This window comes from Scyliorhinus canicula, chromosome 29, assembly GCF_902713615.1.
Source record: "Scyliorhinus canicula chromosome 29, sScyCan1.1, whole genome shotgun sequence".
NCBI classification, from domain to species: domain Eukaryota; kingdom Metazoa; phylum Chordata; class Chondrichthyes; order Carcharhiniformes; family Scyliorhinidae; genus Scyliorhinus; species Scyliorhinus canicula.
In genome coordinates, this window is record NC_052174.1 from 6624008 (window position 1) to 6645493 (window position 21486).

Genomic DNA, 21486 nt, shown 5'->3' on the forward strand with positions numbered 1-21486 from the left:
TCAACAGCCTTGGTTCCATGGTGTAACGGTGAGCACTCTGGACTTTGAATCCAGCGATCCGAGTTCAAATCTCGGTGGAGCCAGTACTCTGCGTGTCCACATCTTTATTAAATTGGGGACAGCTGAGAAAAAGAACAGAAAGGCAGGCAGGGCTGCTGTCCATGGGCATTTTCTGCCGTTCAGCTCAATGTCTTATTGAGCGATTGTCCACTCGGTTTGATGTGGTCACACCAGCCGAAACATTTGCTGCGTGGTCGCTGTCTTTTCCTGCGCGGCGCTGTGGGTGCTTGTGAACTTGCCACTCTGCTCCAAACTCAAGTGCAGGCAAGGCACATGTCACTTCAATTGTCTCCTTCAACACGACCATTTTTATCTTTTCCTTTCATGCAAAGCATCGTGTGTGAATACCTTTGCAATGTTTGTACACTGATCCCGAGGCAGCATTGCAATACTCGGGGAAAACGGCTTCAGCGGCGCTGGGAGCGGCTGCTTGTCTGCACCGCTTTCATTTGCACAGCAGTCAAACCGAGTCAGAGGCTGAGTGACAGAGATGAAGTAACGCTTGAGATAATAATCCAGGCAAGGCTGAACGTCGGAGATTACATTTTCAAGTGCTTCCCATTCTGCTCATGGCCAAGACGTGCGCGTATTCTTGAGGGTCAGTCAGCCACACACATTGTGCAATTTGCAGTACGGTAGCGCCTCACAAACTATCTTGCTTGCCCATTGATCCCATTCGCTGGAGTCACTGTGCAACTTTTGCTTGCAGTATTCCAGCTGGCTCTCACAGCTGAGCCTGACATGATTCAGCGACGCTGCTCTGAGCCCTCAGCAAAACGGGACACTGGCCCCTGTGAAACCTGATGACTTGTCCCAATACCCCCCGCGGTGGCTTGGGGGGGGGGGGGGGGGTGAATAGATTGGGTGTCATCTTTGAGGAAGGTGTCCCGTCACATCTTTGCATAACAATGTTTGCACACAATCAGACTCTCTTGTCGCACCCGCTGTGTCTTTGCACATTCAACGAAAGAGGTAAACTTGTTTGAGTGAAAATTTGCAGCCCAATGCTGCAGCTGGGGTTCCATGGTGTAATGGTCAGCACTCTGGGCTCTGAATCCAGCGATCCGAGTTCAAATCTCGGTGGAACCTTTCTTCTTGCCAATGCAAATGATTTGTGTGTGAGAGCGAGAGCACTTCTTTCACATTTGCCACAAAGTGCAAATTGACTTCATAATTTCTCAACCGCCTCAACGGCCACTGCAATTCACATTGCTCAGCCTCTGCTGCTGGCTGCCTGCACACGCAGCATTTTGCCATCCTGTGGGCCCTGCTCTTTAACTTCTGTGTTGAAAGGCGGCACCAGTTTGCCTGCCACAGCAACTGCTATTCGACTGTCGTCAGAGAATCTTTGGTCAAGCAACCTTTCGTGTGCGTGTTGAGAAAAGACTGCAGCCAGCTCAACCTTTCAACAGCCTTGGTTCCATGGTGTAACGGTGAGCACTCTGGACTTTGAATCCAGCGATCCGAGTTCAAATCTCAGTGGAGCCAGTACTCTGCGTGTCCACATCTTTATTAAATTGGGGACAGCTGAGAAAAAGAACAGAAAGGCAGGCAGGGCTGCTGTCCATGGGCATTTTCTGCCTTTCAGCTCAATGTCTTATTGAGCGATTGTCCACTCGGTTTGATGTGGTCACACCAGCCGAAACATTTGCTGCGTGGTCGCTGTCTTTTCCTGCGCGGCGCTGTGGGTGCTTGTGAACTTGCCACTCTGCTCCAAACTCAAGTGCAGGCAAGGCACATGTCACTTCAATTGTCTCCTTCAACACGACCATTTTTATCTTTTCCTTTCATGCAAAGCATCGTGTGTGAATACCTTTGCAATGTTTGTACACTGATCCCGAGGCAGCATTGCAATACTCGGGGAAAACGGCTTCAGCGGCGCTGGGAGCGGCTGCTTGTCTGCACCGCTTTCATTTGCACAGCAGTCAAACCGAGTCAGTGGCTGAGTGACAGAGATGAAGTAACGCTTGAGATAATAATCCAGGCAAGGCTGAACGTCGGAGATTACATTTTCAAGTGCTTCCCATTCTGCTCATGGCCAAGACGTGCGCGTATTCTTGAGGGTCAGTCAGCCACACACATTGTGCAATTTGCAGTACGGTAGCGCCTCACAAACTATCTTGCTTGCCCATTGATCCCATTCGCTGGAGTCACTGTGCAACTTTTGCTTGCAGTATTCCAGCTGGCTCTCACAGCTGAGCCTGACATGATTCAGCGACGCTGCTCTGAGCCCTCAGCAAAACGGGACACTGGCCCCTGTGAAACCTGATGACTTGTCCCAATACCCCCCGCGGTGGCTTGGGGGGGGGGGGGGGGTGAATAGATTGGGTGTCATCTTTGAGGAAGGTGTCCCGTCACATCTTTGCATAACAATGTTTGCACACAATCAGACTCTCTTGTCGCACCCGCTGTGTCTTTGCACATTCAACGAAAGAGGTAAACTTGTTTGAGTGAAAATTTGCAGCCCAATGCTGCAGCTGGGGTTCCATGGTGTAATGGTCAGCACTCTGGGCTCTGAATCCAGCGATCCGAGTTCAAATCTCGGTGGAACCTTTCTTCTTGCCAATGCAAATGATTTGTGTGTGAGAGCGAGAGCACTTCTTTCACATTTGCCACAAAGTGCAAATTGACTTCATAATTTCTCAACCGCCTCAACGGCCACTGCAATTCACATTGCTCAGCCTCTGCTGCTGGCTGCCTGCACACGCAGCATTTTGCCATCCTGTGGGCCCTGCTCTTTAACTTCTGTGTTGAAAGGCGGCACCAGTTTGCCTGCCACAGCAACTGCTATTCGACTGTAGTCAGAGAATCTTTGTTCAAGCAACCTTTTGTGTGCGTGTTGAGAAAAGACTGCAGCCAGCTCAACCTTTCAACAGCCTTGGTTCCATGGTGTAACGGTGAGCACTCTGGACTTTGAATCCAGCGATCCGAGTTCAAATCTCGGTGGAGCCAGTACTCTGCGTGTCCACATCTTTATTAAATTGGGGACAGCTGAGAAAAAGAACAGAAAGGCAGGCAGGGCTGCTGTCCATGGGCATTTTCTGCCGTTCAGCTCAATGTCTTATTGAGCGATTGTCCACTCGGTTTGATGTGGTCACACCAGCCGAAACATTTGCTGCGTGGTCGCTGTCTTTTCCTGCGCGGCGCTGTGGGTGCTTGTGAACTTGCCACTCTGCTCCAAACTCAAGTGCAGGCAAGGCACATGTCACTTCAATTGTCTCCTTCAACACGACCATTTTTATCTTTTCCTTTCATGCAAAGCATCGTGTGTGAATACCTTTGCAATGTTTGTACACTGATCCCGAGGCAGCATTGCAATACTCGGGGAAAACGGCTTCAGCGGCGCTGGGAGCGGCTGCTTGTCTGCACCGCTTTCATTTGCACAGCAGTCAAACCGAGTCAGTGGCTGAGTGACAGAGATGAAGTAACGCTTGAGATAATAATCCAGGCAAGGCTGAACGTCGGAGATTACATTTTCAAGTGCTTCCCATTCTGCTCATGGCCAAGACGTGCGCGTATTCTTGAGGGTCAGTTACAGCACACACACATTGGTGGCAATTTGCAGTACGGTAGCGCCTCACCAAACTATCTTGCCTTGCCCATTGATCCCATTCCGCTGGAGTCAACTGTGCAACTTTTGCTGCAGTATTCCAGCTAGGCTCTCACCTGAGACCTGCCTGACATGATTCAGCGACGCTGCTCTGAGCCCTCAGCAAAACGGGACACTGGCCCCTGTGAAACCTGATGACTTGTCCCAATACCCCCCGCAGTGGCTTGGGGAGGGGGGGGGGTGAATAGATTGGGTGTCATCTTTGAGGAATGTGTCCCGTCACATCTTTGCATAACAATGTTTGCACACAATCAGACTCTCTTGTCGCACCCGCTGTGTCTTTGCACATTCAACGAAAGAGGTAAACTTGTTTGAGTGAAAATTTGCAGCCCGATGCTGCAGCTGGGGTTCCATGGTGTAATGGTCAGCACTCTGGGCTCTGAATCCAGCGATCCGAGTTCAAATCTCGGTGGAACCTTTCTTCTTGCCAATGCAAATGATTTGTGTGTGAGAGCGAGAGCACTTCTTTCACATTTGCCACAAAGTGCAAATTGACTTCATAATTTCTCAACCGCCTCAACGGCCACTGCAATTCACATTGCTCAGCCTCTGCTGCTGGCTGCCTGTACACGCATCATTTTGCCATCCTGTGGGCCCTGCTCTTTAACTTCTGTGTTGAAAGGCGGCACCAGTTTGCCTGCCACAGCAACTGCTATTCGACTGTCGTCAGAGAATCTTTGTTCAAGCAACCTTTTGTGTGCGTGTTGAGAAAAGACTGCAGCCAGCTCAACCTTTCAACAGCCTTGGTTCCATGGTGTAACGGTGAGCACTCTGGACTTTGAATCCAGCGATCCGAGTTCAAATCTCGGTGGAGCCAGTACTCTGCGTGTCCACATCTTTATTAAATTGGGGACAGCTGAGAAAAAGAACAGAAAGGCAGGCAGGGCTGCTGTCCATGGGCATTTTCTGCCTTTCAGCTCAATGTCTTATTGAGCGATTGTCCACTCGGTTTGATGTGGTCACACCAGCCGAAACATTTGCTGCGTGGTCGCTGTCTTTTCCTGCGCGGCGCTGTGGGTGCTTGTGAACTTGCCACTCTGCTCCAAACTCAAGTGCAGGCAAGGCACATGTCACTTCAATTGTCTCCTTCAACACGACCATTTTTATCTTTTCCTTTCATGCAAAGCATCGTGCGTGAATACCTTTGCAATGTTTGTACACTGATCCCGAGGCAGCATTGCAATACTCGGGGAAAACGGCTTCAGCGGCGCTGGGAGCGGCTGCTTGTCTGCACCGCTTTCATTTGCACAGCAGTCAAACCGAGTCAGAGGCTGAGTGACAGAGATGAAGTAACGCTTGAGATAATAATCCAGGCAAGGCTGAACGTCGGAGATTACATTTTCAAGTGCTTCCCATTCTGCTCATGGGAAGACGTGCGCGTATTCTTGAGGGTCAGTCAGCCACACACATTGTGCAATTTGCAGTACGGTAGCGCCTCACAAACTATCTTGCTTGCCCATTGATCCCATTCGCTGGAGTCACTGTGCAACTTTTGCTTGCAGTATTCCAGCTGGCTCTCACAGCTGAGCCTGACATGATTCAGCGACGCTGCTCTGAGCCCTCAGCAAAACGGGACACTGGCCCCTGTGAAACCTGATGACTTGTCCCAATACCCCCCGCGGTGGCTTGGGGGGGGGGGGGGTGAATAGATTGGGTGTCATCTTTGAGGAAGGTGTCCCGTCACATCTTTGCATAACAATGTTTGCACACAATCAGACTCTCTTGTCGCACCCGCTGTGTCTTTGCACATTCAACGAAAGAGGTAAACTTGTTTGAGTGAAAATTTGCAGCCCAATGCTGCAGCTGGGGTTCCATGGTGTAATGGTCAGCACTCTGGGCTCTGAATCCAGCGATCCGAGTTCAAATCTCGGTGGAACCTTTCTTCTTGCCAATGCAAATGATTTGTGTGTGAGAGCGAGAGCACTTCTTTCACATTTGCCACAAAGTGCAAATTGACTTCATAATTTCTCAACCGCCTCAACGGCCACTGCAATTCACATTGCTCAGCCTCTGCTGCTGGCTGCCTGCACACGCAGCATTTTGCCATCCTGTGGGCCCTGCTCTTTAACTTCTGTGTTGAAAGGCGGCACCAGTTTGCCTGCCACAGCAACTGCTATTCGACTGTAGTCAGAGAATCTTTGTTCAAGCAACCTTTTGTGTGCATGTTGAGAAAAGACTGCAGCCAGCTCAACCTTTCAACAGCCTTGGTTCCATGGTGTAACGGTGAGCACTCTGGACTTTGAATCCAGCGATCCGAGTTCAAATCTCGGTGGAGCCAGTACTCTGCGTGTCCACATCTTTATTAAATTGGGGACAGCTGAGAAAAAGAACAGAAAGGCAGGCAGGGCTGCTGTCCATGGGCATTTTCTGCCTTTCAGCTCAATGTCTTATTGAGCGATTGTCCACTCGGTTTGATGTGGTCACACCAGCCGAAACATTTGCTGCGTGGTCGCTGTCTTTTCCTGCGCGGCGCTGTGGGTGCTTGTGAACTTGCCACTCTGCTCCAAACTCAAGTGCAGGCAAGGCACATGTCACTTCAATTGTCTCCTTCAACACGACCATTTTTATCTTTTCCTTTCATGCAAAGCATCGTGTGTGAATACCTTTGCAATGTTTGTACACTGATCCCGAGGCAGCATTGCAATACTCGGGGAAAACGGCTTCAGCGGCGCTGGGAGCGGCTGCTTGTCTGCACCGCTTTCATTTGCACAGCAGTCAAACCGAGTCAGTGGCTGAGTGACAGAGATGAAGTAACGCTTGAGATAATAATCCAGGCAAGGCTGAACGTCGGAGATTACATTTTCAAGTGCTTCCCATTCTGCTCATGGCCAAGACGTGCGCGTATTCTTGAGGGTCAGTCAGCCACACACATTGTGCAATTTGCAGTACGGTAGCGCCTCACAAACTATCTTGCTTGCCCATTGATCCCATTCGCTGGAGTCACTGTGCAACTTTTGCTTGCAGTATTCCAGCTGGCTCTCACAGCTGAGCCTGACATGATTCAGCGACGCTGCTCTGAGCCCTCAGCAAAACGGGACACTGGCCCCTGTGAAACCTGATGACTTGTCCCAATACCCCCCGCGGTGGCTTGGGGGGGGGGGGGGGTGAATAGATTGGGTGTCATCTTTGAGGAAGGTGTCCCGTCACATCTTTGCATAACAATGTTTGCACACAATCAGACTCTCTTGTCGCACCCGCTGTGTCTTTGCACATTCAACGAAAGAGGTAAACTTGTTTGAGTGAAAATTTGCAGCCCGATGCTGCAGCTGGGGTTCCATGGTGTAATGGTCAGCACTCTGGGCTCTGAATCCAGCGATCCGAGTTCAAATCTCGGTGGAACCTTTCTTCTTGCCAATGCAAATGATTTGTGTGTGAGAGCGAGAGCACTTCTTTCACATTTGCCACAAAGTGCAAATTGACTTCATAATTTCTCAACCGCCTCAACGGCCACTGCAATTCACATTGCTCAGCCTCTGCTGCTGGCTGCCTGCACACGCAGCATTTTGCCATCCTGTGGGCCCTGCTCTTTAACTTCTGTGTTGAAAGGCGGCACCAGTTTGCCTGCCACAGCAACTGCTATTCGACTGTCGTCAGAGAATCTTTGTTCAAGCAACCTTTTGTGTGCATGTTGAGAAAAGGCTGCAGCCAGCTCAACCTTTCAACCGCCTTGGTTCCATGGTGTAACGGTGAGCCCTCTGGGCTTTGAATCCAGCGATGCAAGTTCAAATCTCGGTGGAGCCAGTACTCTGCGTGTCCACATCTTTATTAAATTGGGGACAGCTGAGAAAAAGAACAGAAAGATCAGATTTCAGAGACATGGGTAGAGGAGGGACAGGAATAGTTGTTGCAGGTTCCAGGATTTAGATGTTTCTGTAAGAACAGAGAAGATGGTAAAAGAGGGGGGGGTGTGGCATTGTTAATCAAGGAAAGTATTACGGCGATAGAAAGGACGCTTGAGGACTCGTCTACTGAGGCAGTATGGGCCGAAGTTAGGAACAGTAGAGGAGAGGTCACCCTGTTGGGAGTTGTCTATAGACCTCCGAATAGTCCCAGAGATGGAGAGGAAAGGATTGCAAAGATGATTCTTGACAGGAGCGAGAGTAACAGGGTAGTTGTTTTGGGGGACTTTAACTTTCCAAATATTGACTGGAAATACTATAGTTCGAGTACTATGGATGGGTCAGTTTTTGTGCAGTGTGTGCAGGAGGGTTTTCTGACACAGTATGTAGCCAGGCAACAAGGGGCGAGGCCACATTGGATTTGGTACTGGGTAATGAACCAGGCCAGGTGTTAGATTTAGATCTAGGTGAGCACTTTGGTGATAGTGATCACAACTCGGTTATGTTTACTTTAGCAATGGGCAGGGATAGGTATATACCGCAAGGCAAGAATTTTAGCTGGGGGAAAGGCAATTATGATGCTATTCGGCAAGATTTAGGAGGTATAGGATGGGGAAGGAAACTGCAGGGGATGGGTACAATCGAAATGTGGAGCTTTTTCAAGGAACAGCTACTGCGTGTCCTTGATAAGTATGTACCTGTCAGGCAGGGAGGAAGTTGTCGAGCAAGGGAGCCGTGGTTTACTAAGGAAGTTGAAGCACTTGTCAAGAGGAAGAAGAAGGCTTATGTTAGGATGAGACATGAAGGCTCAGTTAGGGCACTTGAGAGTTACAAGTTAGCCAGGAAGGACCTAAAGGGAGAGTTAAGAAGAGCGAGGAGAGGACACGAAAAGTCGTTGGCGGATAGGATCAAGGAAAACCCTAAGGCTTTCTATAGGTATATCAGGAACAAAAGAATGACTCGAGTAAGATTAGGGCCAATCAAGGATAGTAGTGGAAAGTTGTGTGTGGAATCAGAGGAGATAGGGGAAGCATTAAATGGATATTTTTCGTCAGTGTTTACACTGGAGAAAGCCAATGTTGTCGAGGAGAACACTCAGGTTCAGTCGACCAGGCTAGATGGAATTGAGGTTCAAAAGGAGGAGGTGTTAGCAATTTTAGAAAATGTCAAAATAGATAAGTCCCCTGGGCCAGATGGGATTTATCCTAGGATTCTCTGGGAAGCCAGGGAGGAGATTGCTGAGCCTTTGTCCTTGATCTTTATGTCGTCTTTGTCGACAGGAATAGTGCCGGAAGACTGGAGGATAGCAAATGTTGTCCCCTTGTTCAAGAAGGGGAGTAGAGACAACCCTGGTAATTATAGACCTGTGAGCCTTACTTCGGTTGTGGGTAAAATGTTGGAAAAGGTTATAAGAGATAGGGTTTATAATCATCTTGAAAAGAACAAGTTGATTAGCGATACTCAACACGGTTTTGTGAAGGGTAGGTCATGTTTCACAAACCTTATTGAGTTTTTTGAGAAGGTGACCAAACAGGTGGATCAGGGTAAAGCTGTTGATGTGGTGTATATGGATTTCAGTAAGGCGTTTGATAAGGTTCCCCACGGTAGTCTATTGCAGAAAATAAGGAAGTATGGAATTGAAGGTGATTTAGCGGTTTGGATCAGTAATTGGCTAGCTGAAAGAAGACAGAGGGTGGTGGTTGATGGCAAATGTTCATCCTGGAGTTCAGTTACTAGTGGTGTACCGCAAGGATCTGTTTTGGGGCCACTGCTGTTTGTCATTTTTATAAATGACCTGGAAGAGGGTGTAGAAGGATGGGTTAGTAAATTTGCAGATGACACGAAGGTCGGTGGAGTTGTGGATAGTGCTGAAGGATGTTATAGGATACAGAGGGACATAGATAAGCTGCAGAGCTGGGCTGAGAGGTGGCAGATGGAGTTTAATGCGGAAAAGTGTGAGGTGGTTCACTTTGGAAGGAGTAACAGGAATGCAGAGTACTGGGCTAATGGCAAGATTCTTGGTAGTGTAGATGAACAGAGAGATCTCGGCATCCAGGTACATAAATCCCTGAAAGTTGCCACCCAGGTTAATAGGGCTGTTAAGAAGGCATATGGTGTGCTAGCCTTTATAAGCAGGGGGATTGAGTTTCGGAACCACAAGGTCATGCTGCAGCTGTACATAACTCTGGTGCGGCCACACCTGGAGTACTGCGTGCAGTTCTGGTCACCACATTATAGGAAGGATGTGGAAGCTTTGGAAAGGGTTCAGAGGAGATTTACTAGGATGTTGCCTGGTATGGAGGGAAGGTCTTACGAGGAAAGGCTCAGGGAATTGAGGTTGTTTTCGGTAGAGAGGAGAAGGCTGAGAGGTGACTTAATAGAGACATATAAGATAGTCAGAGGGTTAGATAGGGTGGACAGTGAGAGTCTTTTTCCTCGGATGGTGATGACCAACACGAGGGGACATAGCTTTAAATTGAGGGGTGAGAGATATAGGACAGATGTCAGAGGCAGTTTCTTTACTCAGAGAGTAGTAGGGGTGTGGAACGCCCTGCCTGCAATACTAGTAGACTCGCCAACTTTAAGGGTATTTAAGTGGTCACTGGATAGACATATGGATGAATATGGAATAGTGTAGGTCAGATAGCCTTCAGATGGTTTCACAGGTCGGCGCAACATCGAGGGCCGAAGGGCCCGTACTGCGCTGTAGTGTTCTATGTTCTATGTTCTAAAGGCAGGCAGGGCTGCTGTCCATGGGCATTTTCTGCCTTTCAGCTCAATGTCTTATTGAGCGATTGTCCACTCGGTTTGATGTGGTCACACCAGCCGAAACATTTGCTGCGTGGTCGCTGTCTTTTCCTGCGCGGCGCTGTGGGTGCTTGTGAACTTGCCACTCTGCTCCAAACTCAAGTGCAGGCAAGGCACATGTCACTTCAATTGTCTCCTTCAACACGACCATTTTTATCTTTTCCTTTCATGCAAAGCATCGTGCGTGAATACCTTTGCAATGTTTGTACACTGATCCCGAGGCAGCATTGCAATACTCGGGGAAAACGGCTTCAGCGGCGCTGGGAGCGGCTGCTTGTCTGCACCGCTTTCATTTGCACAGCAGTCAAACCGAGTCAGAGGCTGAGTGACAGAGATGAAGTAACGCTTGAGATAATAATCCAGGCAAGGCAGAACGTCGGAGATTACATTTTCAAGTGCTTCCCATTCTGCTCATGGGAAAGACGTGCGCGTATTCTTGAGGGTCAGTCAGCCACACACATTGTGCAATTTGCAGTACGGTAGCGCCTCACAAACTATCTTGCTTGCCCATTGATCCCATTCGCTGGAGTCACTGTGCAACTTTTGCTTGCAGTATTCCAGCTGGCTCTCACAGCTGAGCCTGACATGATTCAGCGACGCTGCTCTGAGCCCTCAGCAAAACGGGACACTGGCCCCTGTGAAACCTGATGACTTGTCCCAATACCCCCCGCGGTGGCTTGGGGGGGGGGGGGGGGGGGGGTGAATAGATTGGGTGTCATCTTTGAGGAAGGTGTCCCGTCACATCTTTGCATAACAATGTTTGCACACAATCAGACTCTCTTGTCGCACCCGCTGTGTCTTTGCACATTCAACGAAAGAGGTAAACTTGTTTGAGTGAAAATTTGCAGCCCAATGCTGCAGCTGGGGTTCCATGGTGTAATGGTCAGCACTCTGGGCTCTGAATCCAGCGATCCGAGTTCAAATCTCGGTGGAACCTTTCTTCTTGCCAATGCAAATGATTTGTGTGTGAGAGCGAGAGCACTTCTTTCACATTTGCCACAAAGTGCAAATTGACTTCATAATTTCTCAACCGCCTCAACGGCCACTGCAATTCACATTGCTCAGCCTCTGCTGCTGGCTGCCTGCACACGCAGCATTTTGCCATCCTGTGGGCCCTGCTCTTTAACTTCTGTGTTGAAAGGCGGCACCAGTTTGCCTGCCACAGCAACTGCTATTCGACTGTAGTCAGAGAATCTTTGGTCAAGCAACCTTTCGTGTGCGTGTTGAGAAAAGACTGCAGCCAGCTCAACCTTTCAACAGCCTTGGTTCCATGGTGTAACGGTGAGCACTCTGGACTTTGAATCCAGCGATCCGAGTTCAAATCTCGGTGGAGCCAGTACTCTGCGTGTCCACATCTTTATTAAATTGGGGACAGCTGAGAAAAAGAACAGAAAGGCAGGCAGGGCTGCTGTCCATGGGCATTTTCTGCCGTTCAGCTCAATGTCTTATTGAGCGATTGTCCACTCGGTTTGATGTGGTCACACCAGCCGAAACATTTGCTGCGTGGTCGCTGTCTTTTCCTGCGCGGCGCTGTGGGTGCTTGTGAACTTGCCACTCTGCTCCAAACTCAAGTGCAGGCAAGGCACATGTCACTTCAATTGTCTCCTTCAACACGACCATTTTTATCTTTTCCTTTCATGCAAAGCATCGTTCGTGAATACCTTTGCAATGTTTGTACACTGATCCCGAGGCAGCATTGCAATACTCGGGGAAAACGGCTTCAGCGGCGCTGGGAGCGGCTGCTTGTCTGCACCGCTTTCATTTGCACAGCAGTCAAACCGAGTCAGAGGCTGAGTGACAGAGATGAAGTAACGCTTGAGATAATAATCCAGGCAAGGCTGAACGTCGGAGATTACATTTTCAAGTGCTTCCCATTCTGCTCATGGGAAAGACGTGCGCGTATTCTTGAGGGTCATTCAGCCACACACATTGTGCAATTTGCAGTACGGTAGCGCCTCACAAACTATCTTGCTTGCCCATTGATCACATTCGCTGGAGTCACTGTGCAACTTTTGCTTGCAGTATTCCAGCTGGCTCTCACAGCTGAGCCTGACATGATTCAGCGACGCTGCTCTGAGCCCTCAGCAAAACGGGACACTGGCCCCTGTGAAACCTGATGACTTGTCCCAATACCCCCCGCGGTGGCTTGGGGGGGGGGGGGGGTGAATAGATTGGGTGTCATCTTTGAGGAAGGTGTCCCGTCACATCTTTGCATAACAATGTTTGCACACAATCAGACTCTCTTGTCGAACCCGCTGTGTCTTTGCACATTCAACGAAAGAGGTAAACTTGTTTGACTGAAAATTTGCAGCCCAATGCTGCAGCTGGGGTTCCATGGTGTAATGGTCAGCACTCTGGGCTCTGAATCCAGCGATCCGAGTTCAAATCTCGGTGGAACCTTTCTTCTTGCCAATGCAAATGATTTGTGTGTGAGAGCGAGAGCACTTCTTTCACATTTGCCACAAAGTGCAAATTGACTTCATAATTTCTCAACCGCCTCAACGGCCACTGCAATTCACATTGCTCAGCCTCTGCTGCTGGCTGCCTGCACACGCAGCATTTTGCCATCCTGTGGGCCCTGCTCTTTAACTTCTGTGTTGAAAGGCGGCACCAGTTTGCCTGCCACAGCAACTGCTATTCGACTGTCGTCAGAGAATCTTTGGTCAAGCAACCTTTCGTGTGCGTGTTGAGAAAAGACTGCAGCCAGCTCAACCTTTCAACAGCCTTGGTTCCATGGTGTAACGGTGAGCACTCTGGACTTTGAATCCAGCGATCCGAGTTCAAATCTCGGTGGAGCCAGTACTCTGCGTGTCCACATCTTTATTAAATTGGGGACAGCTGAGAAAAAGAACAGAAAGGCAGGCAGGGCTGCTGTCCATGGGCATTTTCTGCCGTTCAGCTCAATGTCTTATTGAGCGATTGTCCACTCGGTTTGATGTGGTCACACCAGCCGAAACATTTGCTGCGTGGTCGCTGTCTTTTCCTGCGCGGCGCTGTGGGTGCTTGTGAACTTGCCACTCTGCTCCAAACTCAAGTGCAGGCAAGGCACATGTCACTTCAATTGTCTCCTTCAACACGACCATTTTTATCTTTTCCTTTCATGCAAAGCATCGTGCGTGAATACCTTTGCAATGTTTGTACACTGATCCCGAGGCAGCATTGCAATACTCGGGGAAAACGGCTTCAGCGGCGCTGGGAGCGGCTGCTTGTCTGCACCGCTTTCATTTGCACAGCAGTCAAACCGAGTCAGAGGCTGAGTGACAGAGATGAAGTAACGCTTGAGATAATAATCCAGGCAAGGCTGAACGTCGGAGATTACATTTTCAAGTGCTTCCCATTCTGCTCATGGCCAAGACGTGCGCGTATTCTTGAGGGTCAGTCAGCCACACACATTGTGCAATTTGCAGTACGGTAGCGCCTCACAAACTATCTTGCTTGCCCATTGATCCCATTCGCTGGAGTCACTGTGCAACTTTTGCTTGCAGTATTCCAGCTGGCTCTCACAGCTGAGCCTGACATGATTCAGCGACGCTGCTCTGAGCCCTCAGCAAAACGGGACACTGGCCCCTGTGAAACATGATGATGTGCCCCAAAGTCTCCCGCTGACGTGGGTCGCGAATGTCGCCTGACGTGAGCCGCGAAGGTCGGCCAGCATGTGTCGCGATGGTCGGTTGGCGTGGGTCGCGAAGGTCGGCCAGCATAGGTCACGAAGGTTGGCCGGGTTGGGTCTTTAATGTCGGCCGGCGTGGGTCGCGAAGGTCGGCCAGCATGGGTCACGACGGTCGGCCGGGTTGGGTCGTTAATGTCGGCCGGCGTGGGTCACGAAGGTCGTCCGGGTCGGGTCGCGAAGGTCGGCCAGCCTGGGTCACAAAGGTTGGCCGGGTTGGGTCGCGAAGGTTGGCCGGCTTGGGTCGCGAATGTCGGCCGGACTGGGTAGCGAAATTCGGCCGGGTTGGGCCGCGAAAGTCATCTGCCGTGGGCCGCGAAGGTCGGCCTGAGTGGGTCCCGACGGTTGGCCGGTTGAGCAAAATGTGTCGCTGTAAAAAAATGTTTGAAAAACTCAGATCCAGAGGGTGGTGGGAATCGGGAACCCGCTGTCTGAAACGGTGGGAGAGGAGGGAACCCTCATTACATTTAAGAAGCATTTGGATGAGCGATTGAAACTCCACAGCAAACAAGGCTACGGACCAAGTACTCGGAAATGGGATTAGAATAGATCGGGGCTGGATGGCCGGCGCGGTCACGATGGTCCGAAGGGCCTCATTCTGTGACGTGGGGACTCGGGTTCGATCCCAGCTCTGGGTCACTGTCCGTGTGGAGTTTGCACATTCTCCCCGTGTCTGCGTGGGTTTCACCCCCACAACCCAAAGATGTGCTGGGTGCATGGATTGGCCGCGCTAAATTGCCCCTTAATTGGTAAAAATGAATTGGGCACTCTAAATTAAATTTATTTTAAAAGATGGGAAAGTCCATGTCGATATGGGAGTGGATTCCCAGTTGCGTTCTGTTCTATGGGTTGCCATGGAAATTTTTGACTCTCGACCTCCCAGAGTTCAAGGACCTCCTATTGTGCAGTGCCATCAAGTGGAGAGAGGCCATTACTGCATGCACAAAGTTTCTGCCTTTTTGCAGTGAGATGGCTGCAATGGTGTGTTAGCGACAGAGGCAATGTCTGAATGGATGTTGGTAGCCAGGAGCGGTTGAAACTCCAGCAAACAAGGCTGCGGCCCAAGTGCCGGAAAATGGGATTAGAATAGATCGGGGCTGGATGGCCGGCGCGGACACGATGGGCCGAAGGGCCTCATCTGTTCTGTGGGGACCCGGCCCTGGGTCACTGTCCGCGTGGAGTTTGCACATTCTCCCCGTGTTTGCGTGGGTTTCGCCCCACAACCCAAAGATGCGCAGGGTCGGTGGATTGGCAACACTAAATTGCTCCTTAATTGGTAAAAAAATGAATTGGGCACTCCAAATTTAATTTTTAAAAAAAGATGGGAAAGTCCATCTTTATATGGGAGTAGATTCCCAGTTGCGTTCTGTTCTATAGGTTGCCATGGAAATGTTTGACTCGACCTCCCAGAGGTCAAGGCCCTCCTGTTGTGCAGTGCCATCAAGTGGAGAGAGGTCATTACTGCATGCACAAAGTTTCTGCCTTTTATCTCCCTTCTCCCCGCTCTCAGTCTCGCTCTTTTCTCTCCTGTCTCTGCAGCCCCCTCGGTGTTGTGTGTATTAGAATTGTTACTGATTAAGCTGTTTGTGAATGGCCCTTTGTCCGGTGAACAATGCTTCTGAGAGGTTAGAAAAGGCCACGAATAAATCTAGGCCAGATTAGAAGATTAGGGCAGCACGGCAGCATAGTGGTTAGTACTGGCGCTAACCAGGGTCCCAGGTTTGATTACCGGCTTCGATTACTGTCTGTGCGGAGTCTGCATGTACTCCCCATCTGTGCGTGGGTTTCCTCCGGGTGCTCCGGTTTCCTCCGGGTGCCCCGGTTTCCTCCCACAGTCCAAAGATGTGCAGGTTAGGGTGGATTGGCCACTATAAATTGCCCCTTCCTGTCCAAAACGATTAGGAGGCGTAATTGGGTTGCGGGGATAGGGTGGAAGTGAGGGCTTAAAGTTGAGTCGGTGCAGACTCGATGGGCCGAATGGCCTCCTTCTGCACGGTGTGTTCTATGTTCTAGGATTAAATATGACACGTCTGTCCATGCACAGTGCACTGTCCGGTCCCAGTTCTACCTGACACTCAGGATTCTGCGGGCTTCGTTCCGGGAACCTTTTAGCATATCGTTCTTCGCCCATTCTGACAGAGGGCAGCAGACTCCGGCCTCTCATGCGTGTGTTTCTTGGCAGCGCGCTAGTCAATGGGAATCGGCAACGAATCCTGTCATCAGAATGTCGCTTTAAGAAATGTTTGGCTGCTCATATTACTGCAGTGATGTCAGAGAGTGGGTGAAGCTGGGCTGTCTGTCAGCTTTTTACTTTCGTTTTCAGCTGTTTGCTGCAGGGTGTGTTTATGTTTCGTTTTCAGTGTTGGAGCTGAAGCCAGGCAGAGCAGGTGTACTGCTGTTCTCTCTGCCATCAAAAGACTATCTCTCGATCATTTGGCGAATTCAGAATTATAAATGTTCTCAGTCGTGAATGTAAACCTGACGTGCTTCTGTTAAAAGGTGTTTCTTTTGTCTGGATGTTGTTTGGGAAGTTATTAAGGATTACTTCATGTTGTATTATTTTGGGGGTGTATTTGAATTGATGGTTGCTAAGGTATGTTTTAAAAAGGTTAACTTGAGTTCATAGAATAAACATTGTTTTGCTTTAAAAAATACTTTTCCATTTCTGCCGCCCCACACCTGTAGAGTGGGCCGTGTGCTCCCCATACCACAATCTAGTAAATGTTGTGGGTCAGGTGAACTCCATGATACACTTTGGGGTTCTCGAAACCCTGGCCCATAACAAGCCACCGGGGGAGACCTGTGGGCATGGGGGTACCCCTCCCCCCCTCTCCCCCTCCCCCCCCCTCCCACAAACCGTACAAACTACAATATAAGTGCAGAAAACTGCAAAATCCAGGTACGGTTTTATTTTATTCTTTCACAGGATGTGCCTGCCGCTGACTAGGCCCACATTTTTATTGCCCGTCCCAAATGAGCCGCCTTCTTGAGCCACTGCAGCCCGTGAGGTGTAGGTACACCCACTGTGCCGTTAGGGAGGGAGTTCCAGGATTTTGGGACAGTGAAGGAACAGCCGATATATTTCCCAGTCGGGTGGTGCTGACGCAGCACAATCCAAGACAACTAGAGCATTGTACCATCTAGAGCCATTAAAAATTTTTTTTAAGAGTATCCAGTTCATTTTTTCCAATTAAGGGGCAGTTTAGTGTGGCCAATCCATCTACCCAGCACATCTTTGGGTTGTGGGGGCGAAACCCACGCAAACACGGGGAGAATGTGCAAACTTCACATGGATAGTGACCCAGAGCTGGGATCGAACCTGGAATCTCGCCGCCGTGAGGCAGTAGTGCCAACCACTGCGCCACCGTGCTGCCCTATCTGATCTATTTGTGACACACAGACAGCATAGCACACTTTTGAGTTTGGATACATTCATCTGCCAGGTCTCAATACAGCCCGTTGAATTACTCCTGTTCCCTGTAGAGTACAAAGTACAAAGAAAAGTACAGCACAGGAACAGGCCCTTCGGCCCTCCAAGCCTGCGCCGACCATGCTGCCTGTCTAACCTAAAACCTTCTGCACTTCCGGGGTCCGTATCCCTCTATTCCCATCCTACTCATGTATTTGTCAAGACGCCCATTAAATGTCACTATCGTGCCTGCTTCCACCACCTCCTCCGGCAGCGACTTCCAGGCACCCACTACCCTCTACCCTGGGGAAAAGCCTCTGACTATCCAATCTGTCCATTCCCTTCAACCTCCGTCGTTCCAGTGAAAACAATCCGAGTTTATCCAACCTCTTGTCCACCCAGACCAGGCAACATCCTGGCAAACCTCCTCCGCACCCTCTCCAAAGCCTCCACATCCTTCTGGGAGTGTGGCGACCAGAATTGTGCGCAATATTTCAAGTGTGGCCTAACTAAGGTTACAGCTGGAGCATAACTTGCCAATTCTTATACTCAATGCCCCCACTGATGCCTTCTTGACTGCCTTCTCCACCTGTGTTGCCACTTCCAGTGACCTGTGGACCTGCAGGCCCAGATCCATCTGCCTATCAATACTCCTGAGGGTTCTGCCATTTGCTGCATATTTCCCACCTGTGTTAGACCTTCCAAAATGCGTTACCTTTGTGCAGGACAGACCCACGTATAGGGAAGGTATTCCCGGTTTCTGATATAGCTGTGGGGAGGATGCCAGGAGTTTGCAAAGGAATGTGGGTAAATTGAGCGAGTAGGGAAAAATCTGGCAAAAGTGTAACTTGCAAAAATGTCAAGTTTCCCACTTTTACAGGAAGGATAAGAAATCAATGTACCATCTAATTGGAGAGATTGAAGAATGCGGCAGGACTGAGAAACCGGGTGTCTTCGTACCATGTAAGAAGTGAGGAGCTGAAATGTTGCAAAACCCTCTGTTATATTACCCCTGGTGATAATATGTCGTGTTCTTTTTCTTTTGATCCAGAATCGCCCATTGAGTTGATGACAAAGAAACCACCAATCATTAGATTGAAACAAAACTAATTTATTGGATTACAAATAATTAAATGAAGTTCGCACACGCTACAGAGCTATAGTTAATAATAAAGTAATACTGAATCTGTCTAGCAGTAATCAATAATCTAATATTCACTAATAATATCCTCATGTTAACTCTCTCTAATATACCCCTCGTGCTGTTCTCAGGCTTTCCCTTACCCAGCATTCCCTGAGCTCTGATTTGTATACTGGGGTATGGTGGTGCCCTCTAGTGTTTCAATTACACAGAGATTTAATAATTAACCCTTCACTGCCTTGCCTATATACATATCATTACACCGTCTACTGATGGTTGGAGATTTAACTTTGGAAACATCAGAACTCAGACTTTATGGCACCCGTGAGATTAGAGAAATACAGCACAGAACAGGCCCTTCGGCCCACGATATTGTGCCAAACATTTGTCCTAGGTTAATGATAGATTATCATAGAATTTTGGACACGAAGGGCAATTTATCATGGCCAATCCACCTAACCTGCACATCTTTGGGCTGTGGGGTGGGAGGAAACCGGAGCACCCGGAGGAAACCCACGCAGACACGGGGAGGATGTCCAGACTCCACACAGACAGTGACCCAAACCGGAATCGAACCTGGGACCCTGGAGCTGTGAAGCAATTGTGCTAACCACAATGCTAGATTGGAGGGATTTGGTCTGCTTGGTTGGCTGGTGGCCAATGAATTGGCCAAAGGTCGTTCTCTGCCCGGCGACAGGCAGTCATTGGGTCCGACCTGAGTGGAATGGTTTTCAGTGGACGCAGGAGGTGACAGTCAGATCCTGGACGGTCAGGGAAGAAGCTGTGAGTGTCTACATCTCTCTGGCTTTCTGCAGGAATGCTGCATACTGCTGATTTCAGAACGTGCAGAGAAGCTTTTGAGACCCGGCTGAATCCATAGTGAAAACTAGACTGGAAGCAAAAACCTCCACCTGAAAGCCATGATTGAAGAAAGGTAACCAGAAGATGTTCTTCTGAAACTAGAAGCCCTAGTGATACTTCTTGTTGAATTTCCACAGCAGTTTTTCCTTCTAATATTTTATCTGGAAGTTTTGCTGTCTACGTCTAGACAGATATGATCTTAGTGCCTGAAAAAAAACCCTTCCATTGTTCAATTACACAGCCAAAGATACAGGACCGCTTCGGTTAAGAATAACACCATGTAACCAACACCATGTTAGGGCAGCACGGTAGCATGGTGGTTAGCATAAATGCTTCACAGCTCCAGGGGCCCAGGTTCGATTCCCGGCTGGGTCACTGTCTGTGTGGAGTCTGCACGTCCTCCCCGTGTGTGCGTGGGTTTCCTCCGGGTGCTCTGGTTTCCTCCCACAGTCCAAAGATGTGCGGGTTAGGTGGATTGGCCATGCTAAATTGCCCTTAGTGTCCTAAAAAATAAGGTTAATGGGGGGGGGGTTACTGGTATAGGGTGGATGCGTTAGGGTGATCATTGCTCGGCACAACATCGAGGGCCGAAGGGCCTGTTCTGTGCTGTACTGTTCTACTATTCTATGAAGTAACTAACGCTAGTTACTGCTACTATTCCTGTTATAAACACAATCATTCAGGCTAAAACATCTCTCTTTAGCACGATCACCATGGGCTGGATTCTCCGTTGGCCAACGCCGGAATCGGGAGAGGCGATTGGGCGGAGAATCGTTTATTTACGCCGAAAACGGGCGGGCGCCGGCTCACGCCAAATCGCAATTCTCCGTCGGCTCGACAGCGGCGTCAATGCGTTCTGCTACGTACGTACAGAAAACGCTGTTCGTGTATCATCCGCGGGCCTGACCCGATATTCTCCAGGACCTCCGCGATTCTCCGGCTCCACCGGTGCGGGGGGGGGGGGGTGATTTTTGGCTGAAGAGGGAGAGAGAGGAAGTACGACTCGGAGAGGCGCGATGGTGGGCTGCCGGTCCAGACACTGGCTGGGTTGGCTGGGAGGGGGGGTGGAGAGGGGGACAGGCGTTGGGGCCGAGGCGACCCCCCCCCCCCCCCCACCCCCCCAAGGGACTGGAGCTGTGCCCAGGCACCGATCGCCATTGCCGCACGCTGCAAGGCCGCCATCTCGCTGCGCACCCCACTGACCACCCGCCTGTGGAGTGCCCACCGGCTGTCTGGGTGGCACCTTCCCCGCACCCCAGTTCCGACTGCCACAACCCCCCCCCCCCACCTTGGCCACCCTCCTGCCTGTAACCCTCTAGGTGGGTGCAGGCCTGGGTTGGCAGTAACAGCGGGAACGGTCCAAAGGGTGACGATGACCCGCTCTGCGAGGAGCTCTGGTGCTCCGCATCGTAAGGTACTTCCCACCTTGGTGATTCCTGAATGCCAGCTGGCCGGTCCATCGCACGGACCCATCGGATCCCGGGGGTGGCAGAGGTGGGGACAGTGGGGGGTGGAAATTGCCGTCAATGGGAAATCCCAATGCAAAACAGCGGGAAGAGGGAAGAGAGAATCTCATTGCCGGCGAACAGTGCGCCGTCGGGAAATTCCCGGCCTGGAGCCCGGAAGATGCTGACCAATCATATGTCAACATTCACTTGTCGCTGAAGAGATTTTTCCAACACACCAGGAGATTTGCCGACACTTTGCCAAGGCTTCACTGTCGTGATTCTAAAATTGAGCGATGCCCACGAGGCCATTCTCGTTACAATTCCATCCAGCTCCCTCTGGGGAAGGAAATCTGCCCTCCTCACCTGGTCTGACCCACAGGGACCCACAGCAACGTAGTTGACTCTTAAATGCCCCTTCAGACGAAAGGGAAAATGCTGGAAAATCTCAGCAAGCCTGGCAGCATCTGTCGGGACAGAAAAGAGCTAACGTTTCGAGTCCAATGAGTCTTTGTCAAAGCCCCTCAGAAATGGCCAAGCCAACCCGCTGGGTTCAAGGGGCAATAAATCTTGTTGGCGTCGGCGATGTGCGCATCCAAATGCACGAGTGTTTCAAAGGTTCAAATCGCGAGAGTCAGCACTTCCA

General features: G+C 50.1%; 14 non-coding genes across 14 annotated transcripts; all 14 read left to right on the forward strand.

The window, feature by feature from the left end:
• The first annotated feature begins 11 nt into the window (after positions 1–11).
• trnaq-uug lies at positions 12–83 on the forward strand. Its single transcript has one exon. It is a non-coding gene; the product is annotated as a tRNA-Gln (tRNA).
• A 994-nt stretch (positions 84–1077) lies between these two features.
• trnaq-cug lies at positions 1078–1149 on the forward strand. Its single transcript has one exon. It is a non-coding gene; the product is annotated as a tRNA-Gln (tRNA).
• Positions 1150–1476: 327 nt separating this feature from the next.
• Positions 1477–1548, forward strand: trnaq-uug. Its single transcript has one exon. It is a non-coding gene; the product is annotated as a tRNA-Gln (tRNA).
• A 993-nt stretch (positions 1549–2541) lies between these two features.
• trnaq-cug lies at positions 2542–2613 on the forward strand. The gene has a single exon. It is a non-coding gene; the product is annotated as a tRNA-Gln (tRNA).
• Positions 2614–2940: 327 nt separating this feature from the next.
• trnaq-uug lies at positions 2941–3012 on the forward strand. The gene has a single exon. It is a non-coding gene; the product is annotated as a tRNA-Gln (tRNA).
• Positions 3013–4016: 1004 nt separating this feature from the next.
• Positions 4017–4088, forward strand: trnaq-cug. Its single transcript has one exon. It is a non-coding gene; the product is annotated as a tRNA-Gln (tRNA).
• Positions 4089–4415: 327 nt separating this feature from the next.
• Positions 4416–4487, forward strand: trnaq-uug. Its single transcript has one exon. It is a non-coding gene; the product is annotated as a tRNA-Gln (tRNA).
• A 990-nt stretch (positions 4488–5477) lies between these two features.
• trnaq-cug lies at positions 5478–5549 on the forward strand. Its single transcript has one exon. It is a non-coding gene; the product is annotated as a tRNA-Gln (tRNA).
• Positions 5550–5876: 327 nt separating this feature from the next.
• trnaq-uug lies at positions 5877–5948 on the forward strand. Its single transcript has one exon. It is a non-coding gene; the product is annotated as a tRNA-Gln (tRNA).
• A 992-nt stretch (positions 5949–6940) lies between these two features.
• trnaq-cug lies at positions 6941–7012 on the forward strand. The gene has a single exon. It is a non-coding gene; the product is annotated as a tRNA-Gln (tRNA).
• Positions 7013–11182: 4170 nt separating this feature from the next.
• On the forward strand, positions 11183–11254 carry trnaq-cug. The gene has a single exon. It is a non-coding gene; the product is annotated as a tRNA-Gln (tRNA).
• Positions 11255–11581: 327 nt separating this feature from the next.
• Positions 11582–11653, forward strand: trnaq-uug. The gene has a single exon. It is a non-coding gene; the product is annotated as a tRNA-Gln (tRNA).
• A 992-nt stretch (positions 11654–12645) lies between these two features.
• On the forward strand, positions 12646–12717 carry trnaq-cug. The gene has a single exon. It is a non-coding gene; the product is annotated as a tRNA-Gln (tRNA).
• A 327-nt stretch (positions 12718–13044) lies between these two features.
• On the forward strand, positions 13045–13116 carry trnaq-uug. Its single transcript has one exon. It is a non-coding gene; the product is annotated as a tRNA-Gln (tRNA).
• Positions 13117–21486: the final 8370 nt, after the last annotated feature.